This window comes from Bison bison, unplaced genomic scaffold, assembly GCF_000754665.1.
Source record: "Bison bison bison isolate TAMUID 2011002044 unplaced genomic scaffold, Bison_UMD1.0 scf7180017864514, whole genome shotgun sequence".
Classification (NCBI taxonomy): Eukaryota; Metazoa; Chordata; class Mammalia; order Artiodactyla; family Bovidae; genus Bison; species Bison bison.
The window spans coordinates 2175289-2187545 of NW_011495067.1; positions in this window are offsets into that span (position 1 = coordinate 2175289).

Below are 12257 nucleotides of genomic sequence, written 5' to 3' on the forward strand. Positions count from 1 at the left end.
AAAACTATAAAACACTGGTGAAAGAAATCAAAGAGGACACTAATAGATGGAGAAATATACCATGTTCATGGATTGGAAGAATCAATATAGTGAAAATGAGTATACTACCCAAAGCAATTTATAGATTCAACGCAATCCCTATCAAGCTACCAACAGTATTCTTCACAGAGCTAGAACAAATAATTTCACAATTTGTATGGAAATACAAAAAACCTCGAATAGCCAAAGTGATCTTGAGAAAGAAGAATGGAACTGGAGGAATCAACCTACCTGACTTCAGGCTCTACTACAAAGCCACAGTTATCAAGACAGTATGGTACTGGCACAAAGACAGTAATTTTATCTTAAAATACATTCTACACTTTTATGTGTACATCTTGGCAAAGTTTCCCTTCTCCTACTGAACTTGAGATCAATATTTCTTATCTTTTCAAACGATAATGATCTTGCTTTTTATGGCCAGTGGGTGAGCAGTTCTGCAGAGTATGTAAACAATGGTTTTGATTTTTAGTCGGTCACTGAATTTTTTGTTGCCACAATTTTCTTCTCCACAAAAGTTACCATGATGCAAATTTATGATGTGAGATTTTATCTTTCTGATGGGAGGAAATGATCGGAAGGAAGTGGAATCTAGTGGTTATTGGTGGATAGAATATAGCAGGATAATCATTCCTCTCCCTTGATTTTTCCCCAGAGCATGGTGGTAAGCACCTAAAGGCCATTTGACACCATGAAGAGTTGGGAACATATATGAGTGTTTATGGTTTTGCAAAGGACTTGGCTTGAACACCAAACAGGAAGGGGGGAGTTAGGTGCTGGACTCCTCCACAGATGGCAGAAATCTAGCCCTGGGATTGCCTGCAGAATGTGACAGCCTTCAACAGGCTACTGCTGCTTCAGTTGTGTCCGACTCTGTGCGACCACATAGCAGCCCACCAGACTCTGCCGTCCTTGGGATTCTCCAGGCAAGAACACTGGAGTGGGTTGCCATTTCCTTCTCCATTGCGTGAAAGTGAAAAGTGAAAGTGAAGTCGCTCAGTTGCATCTGACTCGTAGCGACCCCATGGACTGCAGCCTACCAGGCTCCTCCATCCATGGGATTTTCTAGGCAAGAGTCCTTGCCATTGCCTTCTCCGTTCAACAGGCTACATCCCCCTTTAGAGTGTTCTTGTTGTTCAGTCACTCTGTTGTATCCGACTCTTTGTGACCCCATGGACTAGCACACCAGGCTTCCCTGTCCTTCACTATCTCCTTGAGTTTGCTGAAAATCGGGGCCACTGAGTTGATGATGCTATCTAAACATCTCATCCTCTGTTGCCGCCTTCTCCTCTTGCCCTCAGTCTTTCCCAGCATTAGGGTCTTTTCCATTGAGTCAGCTCTTTGCATCAGGTGGTCAAAGTATTAGAGCTTCAGCTTTAGCATCAGTCCTTCCAATGAATATTAAGGGTTGATTTTCTTTAGGATTGACTGGTTTGATCTCTTTGCAGTCCAAGGGACTCTCAAGAGTCTTCTCTAACACCACAATTTGAAAGCATCAATTCTCTGGCACCCTGACTTCTTTATGGTCCAACTTTTGCATCCATACATAAGTACTTCAGAATGGGGCCCAGGAAATTTTGCTGAGCTCAGGGATCAAGCCAAGGTGCTCCTTTGTAAAGGATTTCTCTTGTAAATTAAAACACTGGCTTTCCCCCCATCATACATTAGGAATCCAAATTAATATTAATTGGTGTGGGAATTTTTGAGCCAAAATATCTTAAAGGCTTGTCATAGGCAGGTAACATTACTAGAGACATAAACACAGAAAGCAGTGTGTGGGGCATTGCCTTACATGTAGATTACATGCATCCCTTACATGCAGATTATATCCCTTACATGCAGATTACATCCCTTACATGCAGAAAGGGGATATCTGGAGCAGTAAGAATCTGCTTTGCAGGTTTACACAGCTCTTCTGACCTTGTTCTTGTACCAACTCTTTCGGCAGTGGCTTCTCCATTTAGATTTAATTTCTAATTTTGAATCTTTCTATAATCCTACCTATAAATTTTGACATTGCCTATTCATTACATTATTTTTTCTTACCTTCTCTAGGTAATTTTAAGAATATTACTCAGTGAGCTTATTTAATGCTTCTCTTCTCTCTCCATCTATATTAAACATTTTCCTCCATCTGTGCAGCTGATAATTAACAGAATTAATTGCTAGAGATCAGTCATCCAGGAACAAATGCTATGCCAGTATTATTAAAATTTGGGAAAATCCTTAATTTCAATTGTTAAGTTGGCTGTAGACCAGGGCCCAGTAATCTCACAATACTTGTGATTTAGGAGTTTTATAATGTGATATTTCTTTCCCCAAAGAAAGCCTAGAGAAAAGGGTTCATTTAAAATTGCAGGTAAAGCTGAGTAAAAGAGTGAAAGACAGAAGCCGGGTAAATTTTAAAGATGACAGATCTTTAAGATAGACTTTCTTGAACTTTATTTTGAGGCCTCAGTCCTCCAATTAAACACTCTGACTTCTAAATGTTCCATGTTTTGTCCTCTGATTTTTTATAGAATTTCTCATAAGTCTATCAGTTCATTATATTTTACAAGTCATAAGTACCCCCTTAAGGGCCATTGATACTGTGTGTTGACTTGTTTGGGGCTGTTTATCAAGCAAAGTGCCAGAGCGGGGAATATATTGAGACTTTAAATAGAAATCAGATTTTTTTTTAAGAAAAAAGTTGAGGGGACTTCTCTGGCAGTCCAGTGGTTAAGACTTCCCCTTCCAATGCAGTGAGTGTGGGTTTGATCCCTGGTCAGGGAGTTAAAACTCCCACATGTCTCAAGGTCAAAAGACCCCAAAATATTAAACAGAGGTGGTATGGTAACAAATTCAGTGGGGGCTTTAAAAATGGTCCACGTTAAAAAAAAAAAAAAAAAAGTCTTTAAAAACAAAGGCATTGGGATTTTGACAAAGACAATTCCATGCAAATAGGAAAGCAGAATCATGACATTTGGGTTGTGTGTGCTCTGCATGTTGCTTTGGTTTCCCCCAACAAGCAGAGTTTTGAGGGGTTGTATGATCAGCAACCAGGCGGGGGCATGTCTTTCACAAACTGAGAGGACAGACACCCGTAAAGAACCTGGGTAAAGTGCGCCCTGACCCCTTTTATGATGTGTTTCTTGTCTGTGAGCTTCCCTGGTGGCTCAGATGGTAAAGAATCTACCTGCAATGCAGGAGACCTGGGTTCAGTTCCTGGGTGGAGAAGATCCCCTGGAGAATGAAATGGCAACCCACTCCAGTATTCTTGCCTGGAGAATTCCATGGACAGAGGAGCCTGGTGGGCTACAGTCTATGAGGTCACAAAGATTTGGACAAAACTGAGCTACTAACATTTTCACTTTCACTGGTCTGGTAGCTTCTAGTCATTAGCACCCAGAGTCCACTGGGTTAACATGGAAACTTCTGGGGACACTCTATCCATTCTCTGTGAAAGCTTCCTTTCTATGTCTTCAACAGAACTAAGCAAATCCAGGACAGAACAAAGACCTGCATGTAAAAAAAATAAATAAATAAAACTTTGTACATAGATACAAGCAGAAGAAAAAGCACTAAAACAACAGAGGAATAAACATGTTAATAGCAAACAGCAGTACACTTTCCAGTGGTACAGCTGCAAATGCCAGGATTCAACATTTTACATAAAGATCTAGGTTTAATGACCATATACAAACACTTAATCTGGCTACAAATTCTAGGATAAAAGGTAATTTTAACAACTCTGCAGAGTAAAACTGTTCAGAACTCTGTTGTTCAGTCACTAAGTTGTGTCCAACTCTTTGCGACCCCATAGACTGCTGTATGCCAGGCTTAACTGTCCTTCACCATCTCCCAGAATTTGCTCAAGCTCATGTCCATTGCAGAGAAGGCAATGGCACCCCACTCGAGTACTCTTGCCTGAAAACTCCCATGGACAGAGGAGCCTGGTAGGCTGCAGTCCATAGAGTCCCTAGGAATCGGACACAACTGAGTGACTTCACTTTCACTTTTCACTTTCATGCATTGGAGAAGGAAATGGCAACCCACTCCAGTGTTCTTGCCTGGAGAATCCCAGGGACGGGGGAGCCTAGTGGGCTGCTGTCTATGGGGTCGCACAGAGTCGGACACGACTGAAGCGACTTAGCAGGAGCAGCAGCATGTCCATTGAGTCCATGATGCCTTCCAACCCTCTGTCACCTCCTTCTCCTTTTGCCCTCAATCTTTCCCAGGATGAGGGCTTCCCCTCACCGCCCCTGCCCAGTGAGTCAGCTCTTCATATCAGGTGGCCAAAGTATTGGAGATTCAGCTTCAGCACTAGTCCTTCCACGAATATTCAGGAGTGATTTCCTTTAGGATGGACTGGTTGGATCTCCTTGCACTCCAAGAGACTCTCAAGAGTCTTCTCCAACACTATAGTTCAAAAGCATCAATTCTTCGGTGCTCAGCTTTCTTTATAGTCCAACCCTCACATCCATACATGACCACTGGAAAAAACATAGCCTTGACTAGATGGACCTTTGTTGGCAAAGTAATGTCTCTGCTTTTTAATATGCTATCTAGGTTGGTCATAACTTTCCTTCCAAGGAGCAAGTGTCTTTTAATTTCATGGCCGCAGTCACCATCTGCAGTGATTTTTGGAGGAAATAAAGTATGTCACTGTTTCCATTGATTCCCTGTTATTTGCCATGAAGTGATGGGACTGGATGCCATGATCTTAGTTTTTTGAATGTTGAGTTTTAAGCCAGCTTTTTCACTCTCCTCTTTCACCTTCATCAAGAAGCTCTTTAGTTCCTCTTCACTTTCTGCCATTAAATTGGTATCACCCACATATCTGAGGTTGTTGATATTTCTCCTGGCAATCTTCATTCCAGCTTGTGCTTCCTTCAGCCCAGCATTTCGCTGATGTACTCTGCATATATAAGTTAAGTAAACAGGGTGACAATATACAACCTTGCTGTACTCCTTTCCCAATTTTGAGCCAGTCTGTTCCACATCTGCTTCTAACTGTTCCTTCTTGACCTGCATACAGATTTCTTAGAAGGCAGGTAAGGTGCTCTGGTATTCCCATCTCTTTCAAAATTTTCCACAGTTTGTTGTGATCCATACAGTCAGAGACTTCAGTGTAATCAATGAAGCAGAAATATATGTTTTTCTGGACTTTTGTTGCTTTTTCTATGACTAGCAAATGGTGGCAATTTGATCTCTGGTTCTTCTGTCTTTTCTAAATCCAGCTTGAACATCTGGAAGTTCTCTGTTCACAGACTGTTGAAGCCTAGCTTGAAGGATTTTGAGCCATTACTTTGCTAGCATGTGAAATGAATGCAATTGTGTGATAGTTTGAACATTGTTTGGCAGTGCCCTTCTTTGGTATTGGCATGAAAACTGACCTTTTCCAGTCCTGTGGCCTCTGCTGAGTTTTCCAAATTTGCTGGCATATTGAGTGCAAACCCTTTAACAGCATCATCTTTTAGGATTTGAAATAGCTCAGCTTGAACTGGAATTTCATCATCTCCACTAGTTTTGTTCTTAGTGATGCTTTCTAAGGCATACTTCACTTCACACTCCAGGATGTCTGGCTCTAGGTGAGTGATCACACCATCGTGATTATCTGGGTCGTGAAGATGTGCTTTGTACAGTTCTTCTGTGTATTTTTGCCAACTCTTCTTAATATCTTCTGCTTCTGTTAAGTCAATACCATTTCTAAGCTTAATTGTGCTCATTTTTTTTTTCCCATGATATATTTGTTCCCTTGGTATCTCTAATTTTCTTGAAGAGATCTCTAGTCTTTCCCATTCTGTTGTTTTCCTCTATTTCTTTGCATTGATCACTTAGGAAAGCTTTCTTATCTCACCTTGCTATTCTTTGGAACTCTGCATTCAGATGGGTATACCTTTCCTTTTCTCCTTTGCCTTTTGCTTACTTTCTTTTCTCAGCTATTCGTAAGGCCTCCTCAGACAACCATTTTTCCTTTTTGCATTTCTTTTTCTTAGGGATGGTTTTGATCACTGCCTCCTTTACAATGTTACAAACCTCCATCCATAGTTCTTCAGGCACTCTGTCCACCAGATTTAATCCTTTTAATCTATTTGTCACTTCCACTGTATAACTGTAAGGGATTTGATTTAGGTCATACCTGAATGGCCTAGTGGTTTTCCCCACTTTTTTCAATTTTAGTCTGAATTTGGCAATAAGGAACTTGGATCACTTTTGAGACCATCTCACCAGACAGGAGATCTAAAGAAAAAAATACTGTTTTGGTGAAATAATTCTAGTGAACACACCTGTTGGTCTGAGAACCTCTTGATTCTGTCAACTTGATGTCTTTAAAGCAAACCTCCAGAAATGATTGTGAGACTAGCATTCAATATCTGAAATACAAAGATTATTATGAAGTTAGTTATTTCAGTAAAGTAAGGCACAGTGCCTTTGCCCAGAGCAGCCTGGCAGTTTTGTGGAGTCTTGGATATCATGGAAAAAGGAATCGATGGTCTTTCAGAAGGTGCTCTGTGTTGACATTATCTGTAGACGTGTGCACAGGTGAGATGTTGGTGAATGACAGTCATAAGTGTGTTTATGGAACAAGCCTGTTCTTTACTGCTGACCTCAGAAGCGAAGTTGCGACGCTGGTTGACTTAACAAAAATGGTTTCTTTCACTAGTTGTCCATGATCAACTGAACAGTCTTCACTTTTTGGTGGTTAGTTGTTATTATCCCTACAGAACAACGAATCTTTTCCTACGTGGGTGGCAAATTTTCCCCCAATAGCATATACTAAGCAAGCATAAATCCCAAAGAGTGATACAAAGCTTCAGTAATAGTGATGAAAGGTCATCTTGATAAATGTTAAAAAAATGTTGAGTTTGATTTTATTTATAAGCATCTGTGTAGACAAATTTTTTCAGTCTGATCAAACTTATAAATAGGTAACATGAGATTTGGTACTTTAACTGGGAGTTAATAATTGTTCAAAACCAACAAAGATTATTTTGCTATTAATAATTCTTGTGAAATAACTGTATATTTCTTCTTTAATCTTGGAATATTGACTTCATTGTATTTATTTAAAAGGAACATAATTATTCTTTTAAGTAATCAAACAGTACTACAAAGAAAGAAAAGCACTAGATAACTCCACAAATACTAAATCATCATTAGCGTTAAAACCATTCCCTACACTAATCCATAAATCCCACATTGTTAGTTTTAGTTTTGTAGTTAATTGCATTCAGTGTTTACCACGAACTTCTGTAACATCACTCCATTCCTGAGTTATTTTGAGTCACCTCTTTTTGGGCTCATTTTTTTGTGTTTCTTGCAATTCACATGTTTGTCAGGGTATTGTTTATATTTGACCACCACCCTTGAGTGTAATATCCTTGGGCTTCATTTTTATCTCAGAATATTATACATGTTTTTAAACATTTCTTGTCATTGACTGTTTCCCTGGAGAAGTATTAGGTCACTCTTGATTTTTCTCTGCCATGGCACATTTTCTTCTACAAGGGTGACAGAGACTTTTATTCTTTTCAAAGTTTGGTAAAGAAGCCAGGAATTGATGTGGACTGAGTCTGCTTCATTTTCATTCCCTTGAAAGATGTCTTACAATCTTATAAAAGCTAGACAGCTAAGCACTGCAGTCTTCAGGATCCCTGTCACCCACTCAACAAATATATCTGTATTAGAGTTTTGGAAAACGAACATAAAAGCAAGAGAAATTCTCTTGATACTAATTCTTACCTTGTTTAAAGGCTCTGTAATAACCACACCTGAAGTAGGTACCCTCTGTCTGATATAAAACCTCATGACCTACCCCTGCTAATTTGTCATTCGTCTCTACAAGTCGTAGAGTGTTGCGCATTTAGGATATGTGTTGTTCCTGTAATAAAAAGACACTAAAATTTGTGCATTTCTTTCTCAGATAAGGTTGAAACATGAGTGATCCTTGCTTAAAGGTGGTCCTGTTGGGTGTTTTTAGAGCAAGATCCTCAGATCTTTCTTATTTCTCTACAAACTCATGAAACACATCTTCCATGTGATAGAATCTCAGTCGGTTCTGTATTTTGGATCCTGTTTCAAAGAAGTAGAATTGGGAGAAAAATAATTTCTTAAGTAAATTACCAAAAAATATGCACATATTGCTTCTGATCATTTCAGTCATTGATAAGTTACTCACATGTCACAGCAGCTCCTAGAAAGCCTGTGAGATGCATTGCCCAATTGGGTAGCTGTGTTCTCAGTGAAACTGCATTATAGAAAATTGGAACTACAGATCTGAAGGGGAGAATAAGATAGGCAAGGGGCTGTTGGTATATCAGCATTCTCATTTGGATGTGACCTGCCCTTGTTTAACTGGAAAACATGAATGAAGCATCTACTAATTTTTAAAAGTTATTAAGACTACATGGTAAGTATTCTACACACAGATATACAGGCAGCAATTAATAATTTGCAGTTAGAATGTATACTAAAAAAAGAATCCATTTACTTTGGTCCATATAACATCATGTGAAAAGTCAACTGAAATATTCAGGAATGGTATTTTTCCTTGATGGTTGACATGTATTATAATTCAGTACCACTCATTTAGTAATTGCTTCTCTTTTTATTATATTGCTATGTTCATCACAGTTTAAAAGTCTTGACAGTTGTTGATATATAGTGACCTATCTACTCTGTCTATATGTCTTAATAATTTGGGAGGCAATCACTCTTTCACTTATATTATCTCATTTTTGATTAGCTAAAAGAAACATATTGGCTATATCTCTGTATTTTTAATTTTTATTGGAGTGTACTTGCTTTATAATGTTGTTAGTTTCTGCTGTACAGCAAAGTAATCAGTTAAACAGATACATATATTCACTCTTTTTTAGGTTCTATTCCCACATAGGTCATTATAGAGTACTGAGTCGAGTTCCCTGTGTTATACACTAGGTTCTTATTAGTTATGTATTTTATTTATAGTAGCATATATATGTCAGTCCCAATCTTCCAATTTATCCCTCCCTCCCCAACTTTTCCCCTTGATAACCATACATTTGTTTTCTACATCTGTGACTCTATTTCTCTTATGTAAATAGGTTCTTCATATCATTCTTTTTAGATTTGACATATAAGCAATGCCATATGATATTTGTCTTTCTCTTGTCTGACTTCACTCAGTACAATAATCTTTAGGTCCATCCATGTGGTTACAAATAAGGTTAATCTTTAATTGCTTTTTGAGAGATCTCTTTGAAGGATTTGAGGACATAGTTATCCCAAATGGGTCAAATTATTAGGAATAATTTATCAACATGATTCTCTTATAATGGTTTAAATAGCTAGGGAATTTTGACCTTTTCACCTATTGATACATCTTATCCATAAAACCAATATAATTATACGTAACTGCTGAGCAGTCGTTCTGCAAAGATTCATAAGGGCTTCTTAGATTGGCTCTTCTGTTTCAGTGATCATTTTTCAACCACTGGCCCACAGTCAAGATGGATCATTCTTTGAATCCCTTCACTTTCCTGTTTGCTTATTTGTCTTACTAAAGAACATAAAGACCTTAAGCCAGAAGGATAGTTGGTATAAGTTTATGACCTGCAGTCAGTGAGTGAACAGTCTGCCATGAGGCAGCAGAACCCGGTGGACTACGGTGAGTCTATGGAAGTCGTATTTCTCAGCATGGTTTCCTAGCTGTGTTGGTGAAGTGAGCCCAGTTTGGCCTGACAACCACAGTTGGTTCTTAGAAAGTTTCTGTCCTGCATTGTCATAATCCCTCCCAAACATCCACGATCCTGTGTGTGTGAGGTCTTCTGGTCTGTCGGCACCAGTGATATTTATTCAAATTAGCAGCCAGTCGTGAATAATGACCTCCCAACTTTTCTGTATCTTACATTGATCTCAGCTCCACTGCTGCAGAACGATGTGGTTCTGACAGCACGTCTGTTCCCGACACTGTGCAGTCTTTTTCAGTATGTAGAATTTCCAAGTCAGGGACTGAAAACATCTTTTTTATGTAGTATTCCCTATTTTAAATTCAGAAGAAATTTGTTCAAGCTTCTGAAGAGTGTATGGCACACTAATTTCCAGTGCTGATACAGTTGTTTACTGTTTTCTTAGTTGTGTGGTCATTTCAGTGCCACTTTGGATTTGTGGGTTGAGGTGCTTATTGTTAAAATGTATTGCAATGGATGCTGGGAAACCTGGGACAAGACAGATGTTGCTAAATTTTAGTGATTCCAAAGACAGTTGAGAAGTGTGTAAATCCATAGCTAATGTGAAAAAAAAAAAGTGGAAGGATTTAGTTGTGCTCAAAAAGAGTTAAAATATTATTCACATGAAAACATTGTACATAAAGTATTTTTAAAAGAGCAAGGTAAATATGTTTTTTTTTTAATTTTATTTTATTTTTAAACTTTATATAATTGTATTAGTTTTGCCAAATATCAAAATGAATCCACCACAGGTATACATGTGTTCCCCCATCCTGAACCCTCCTCCCTCCTCCCTCCCCATATCATCCCTCTGGGTCCTCCCAGTGCACTAGCCCCAAGCATCCAGTATCGTGCATCGAACCTGGACTGGCAACTCGTTTCTTAAATATGGTTTTAAAAATTCAGGATTGTAATTATCTCTGGCAAAGACAGTAGGAAATGGTTCACTGAAGGCTTCAATTGAGTTGTTGACAGTCTTTCTTTTTTAATCTGTGTGATGGTTATATGGGTGTTAATTTCATTATTTTTATAACTTATATGTACTTATATATATTCTTTTGTGTGTCTAAAATATTTCACAATAAAAATTTCAATAAAATAAAAAAAATATTATTCACATACCTAAAACAATTTTTTTCAAATTAAATTTAGTGAAGAAAAATTAATACCAAGGGAAGAAAGTGAACACGAGGCAGATTTAGTTGACAGGGAAAACATTTTTTTTCCAATAATTATAACTGCCCCAAATGGGATTGGCTTCATCTTGAATGTAGTGATTTTCCTACATTTAAAACATTTCTATAATAGTAGGAATTGGATGACCATCTGCTGGAAATAAGATTTCTCTATGAGCAAGTATTCCCAATGTCCATCCACTAATTTATTGTTCAGGTTTCAAATGTCAAGTTATGCAGTGTTATAGAAAAACATTCCTTTGTTATAAATATTAAGGATCCAGGATCATTCCTTTCATCTGACTCTTATTTGTACAGAGATAAGTTAAATCTGCACAATATATTTTAGACTTTCTGTAGATTTATAAAATTTTATGCTTATGTTTCACCATCTAATAGATTGTTTTGCCTTATATTTTACAACCAGAAGGCTCAAAATTGGTTTCTGATAAATGGTAAATATATGGTGAATATACATGGTGATTAAGATATGCCTCCTTTTCTGGCATGTAAAATTCAAAACCAAATGCTAACCTTTTTTCCCTCAAATTTTAGAATCTGCAGTAGGATGGATTGTGGTTCATATATTATTCATTTATCGTATATTAATCAGGCATCCACCGTGTGGGAGGCAGTGCCTTAGATGCTGGGGATACAACAACGAACAAAGCTCTTCTTTAATGAGCCTCTGTTTTAATTGGGAAGATGAGGCCCAACGATAAACATACAATCAAGCCAATATATGGTCCACAGGATGGTGATATGTGTTTAATGTTACTGTAAATTGGAGAAGAACAGTGGGGCATGCTCTCTTAGGAAGGGTTCTCTGAAAGGGTACAATTCAAGCCCCTAATGCACGAGGCAAGACAGCAAGTTAGTGGGGCTATCTATGGTAAGAGGTTTGCAGCAGACATAATAAGTTCAAGGTCTTGAAATCATACTGTCTAGGTGTATCAAAGAGACAAAAGACAATAAGCAAAGATGCGAGTGGAAGGAGATGGGGTGAGAGAGGTGTTAGAGGTCAGGCCCTTTAGGCACCGTAACCTCTGGTGAGGACTTTGCACTTCATTGAGTAAGAGGACATCATTGGGGATGTTAGCAGGAGAGATAAAATATGCAAAATTAATAGACTGTTTTGGGGCTTCCCTGGTGGCTCCGTTGGTAAAGAATCTGCCTGCCAGTGCAGGAGACCTGGGTTTGGTCCCTGGATTGGGAAGATCCCCTGGAGAAGGGAATGGCAACCCACTGCAGTATTCTTGCCTGGAAATTCCTATGTACAGAGGATCCTGGTGGGCTACAGTCCATGTGATCTCAAGAGTGGGACCTGACTTAATGACTGAACCACCACCAC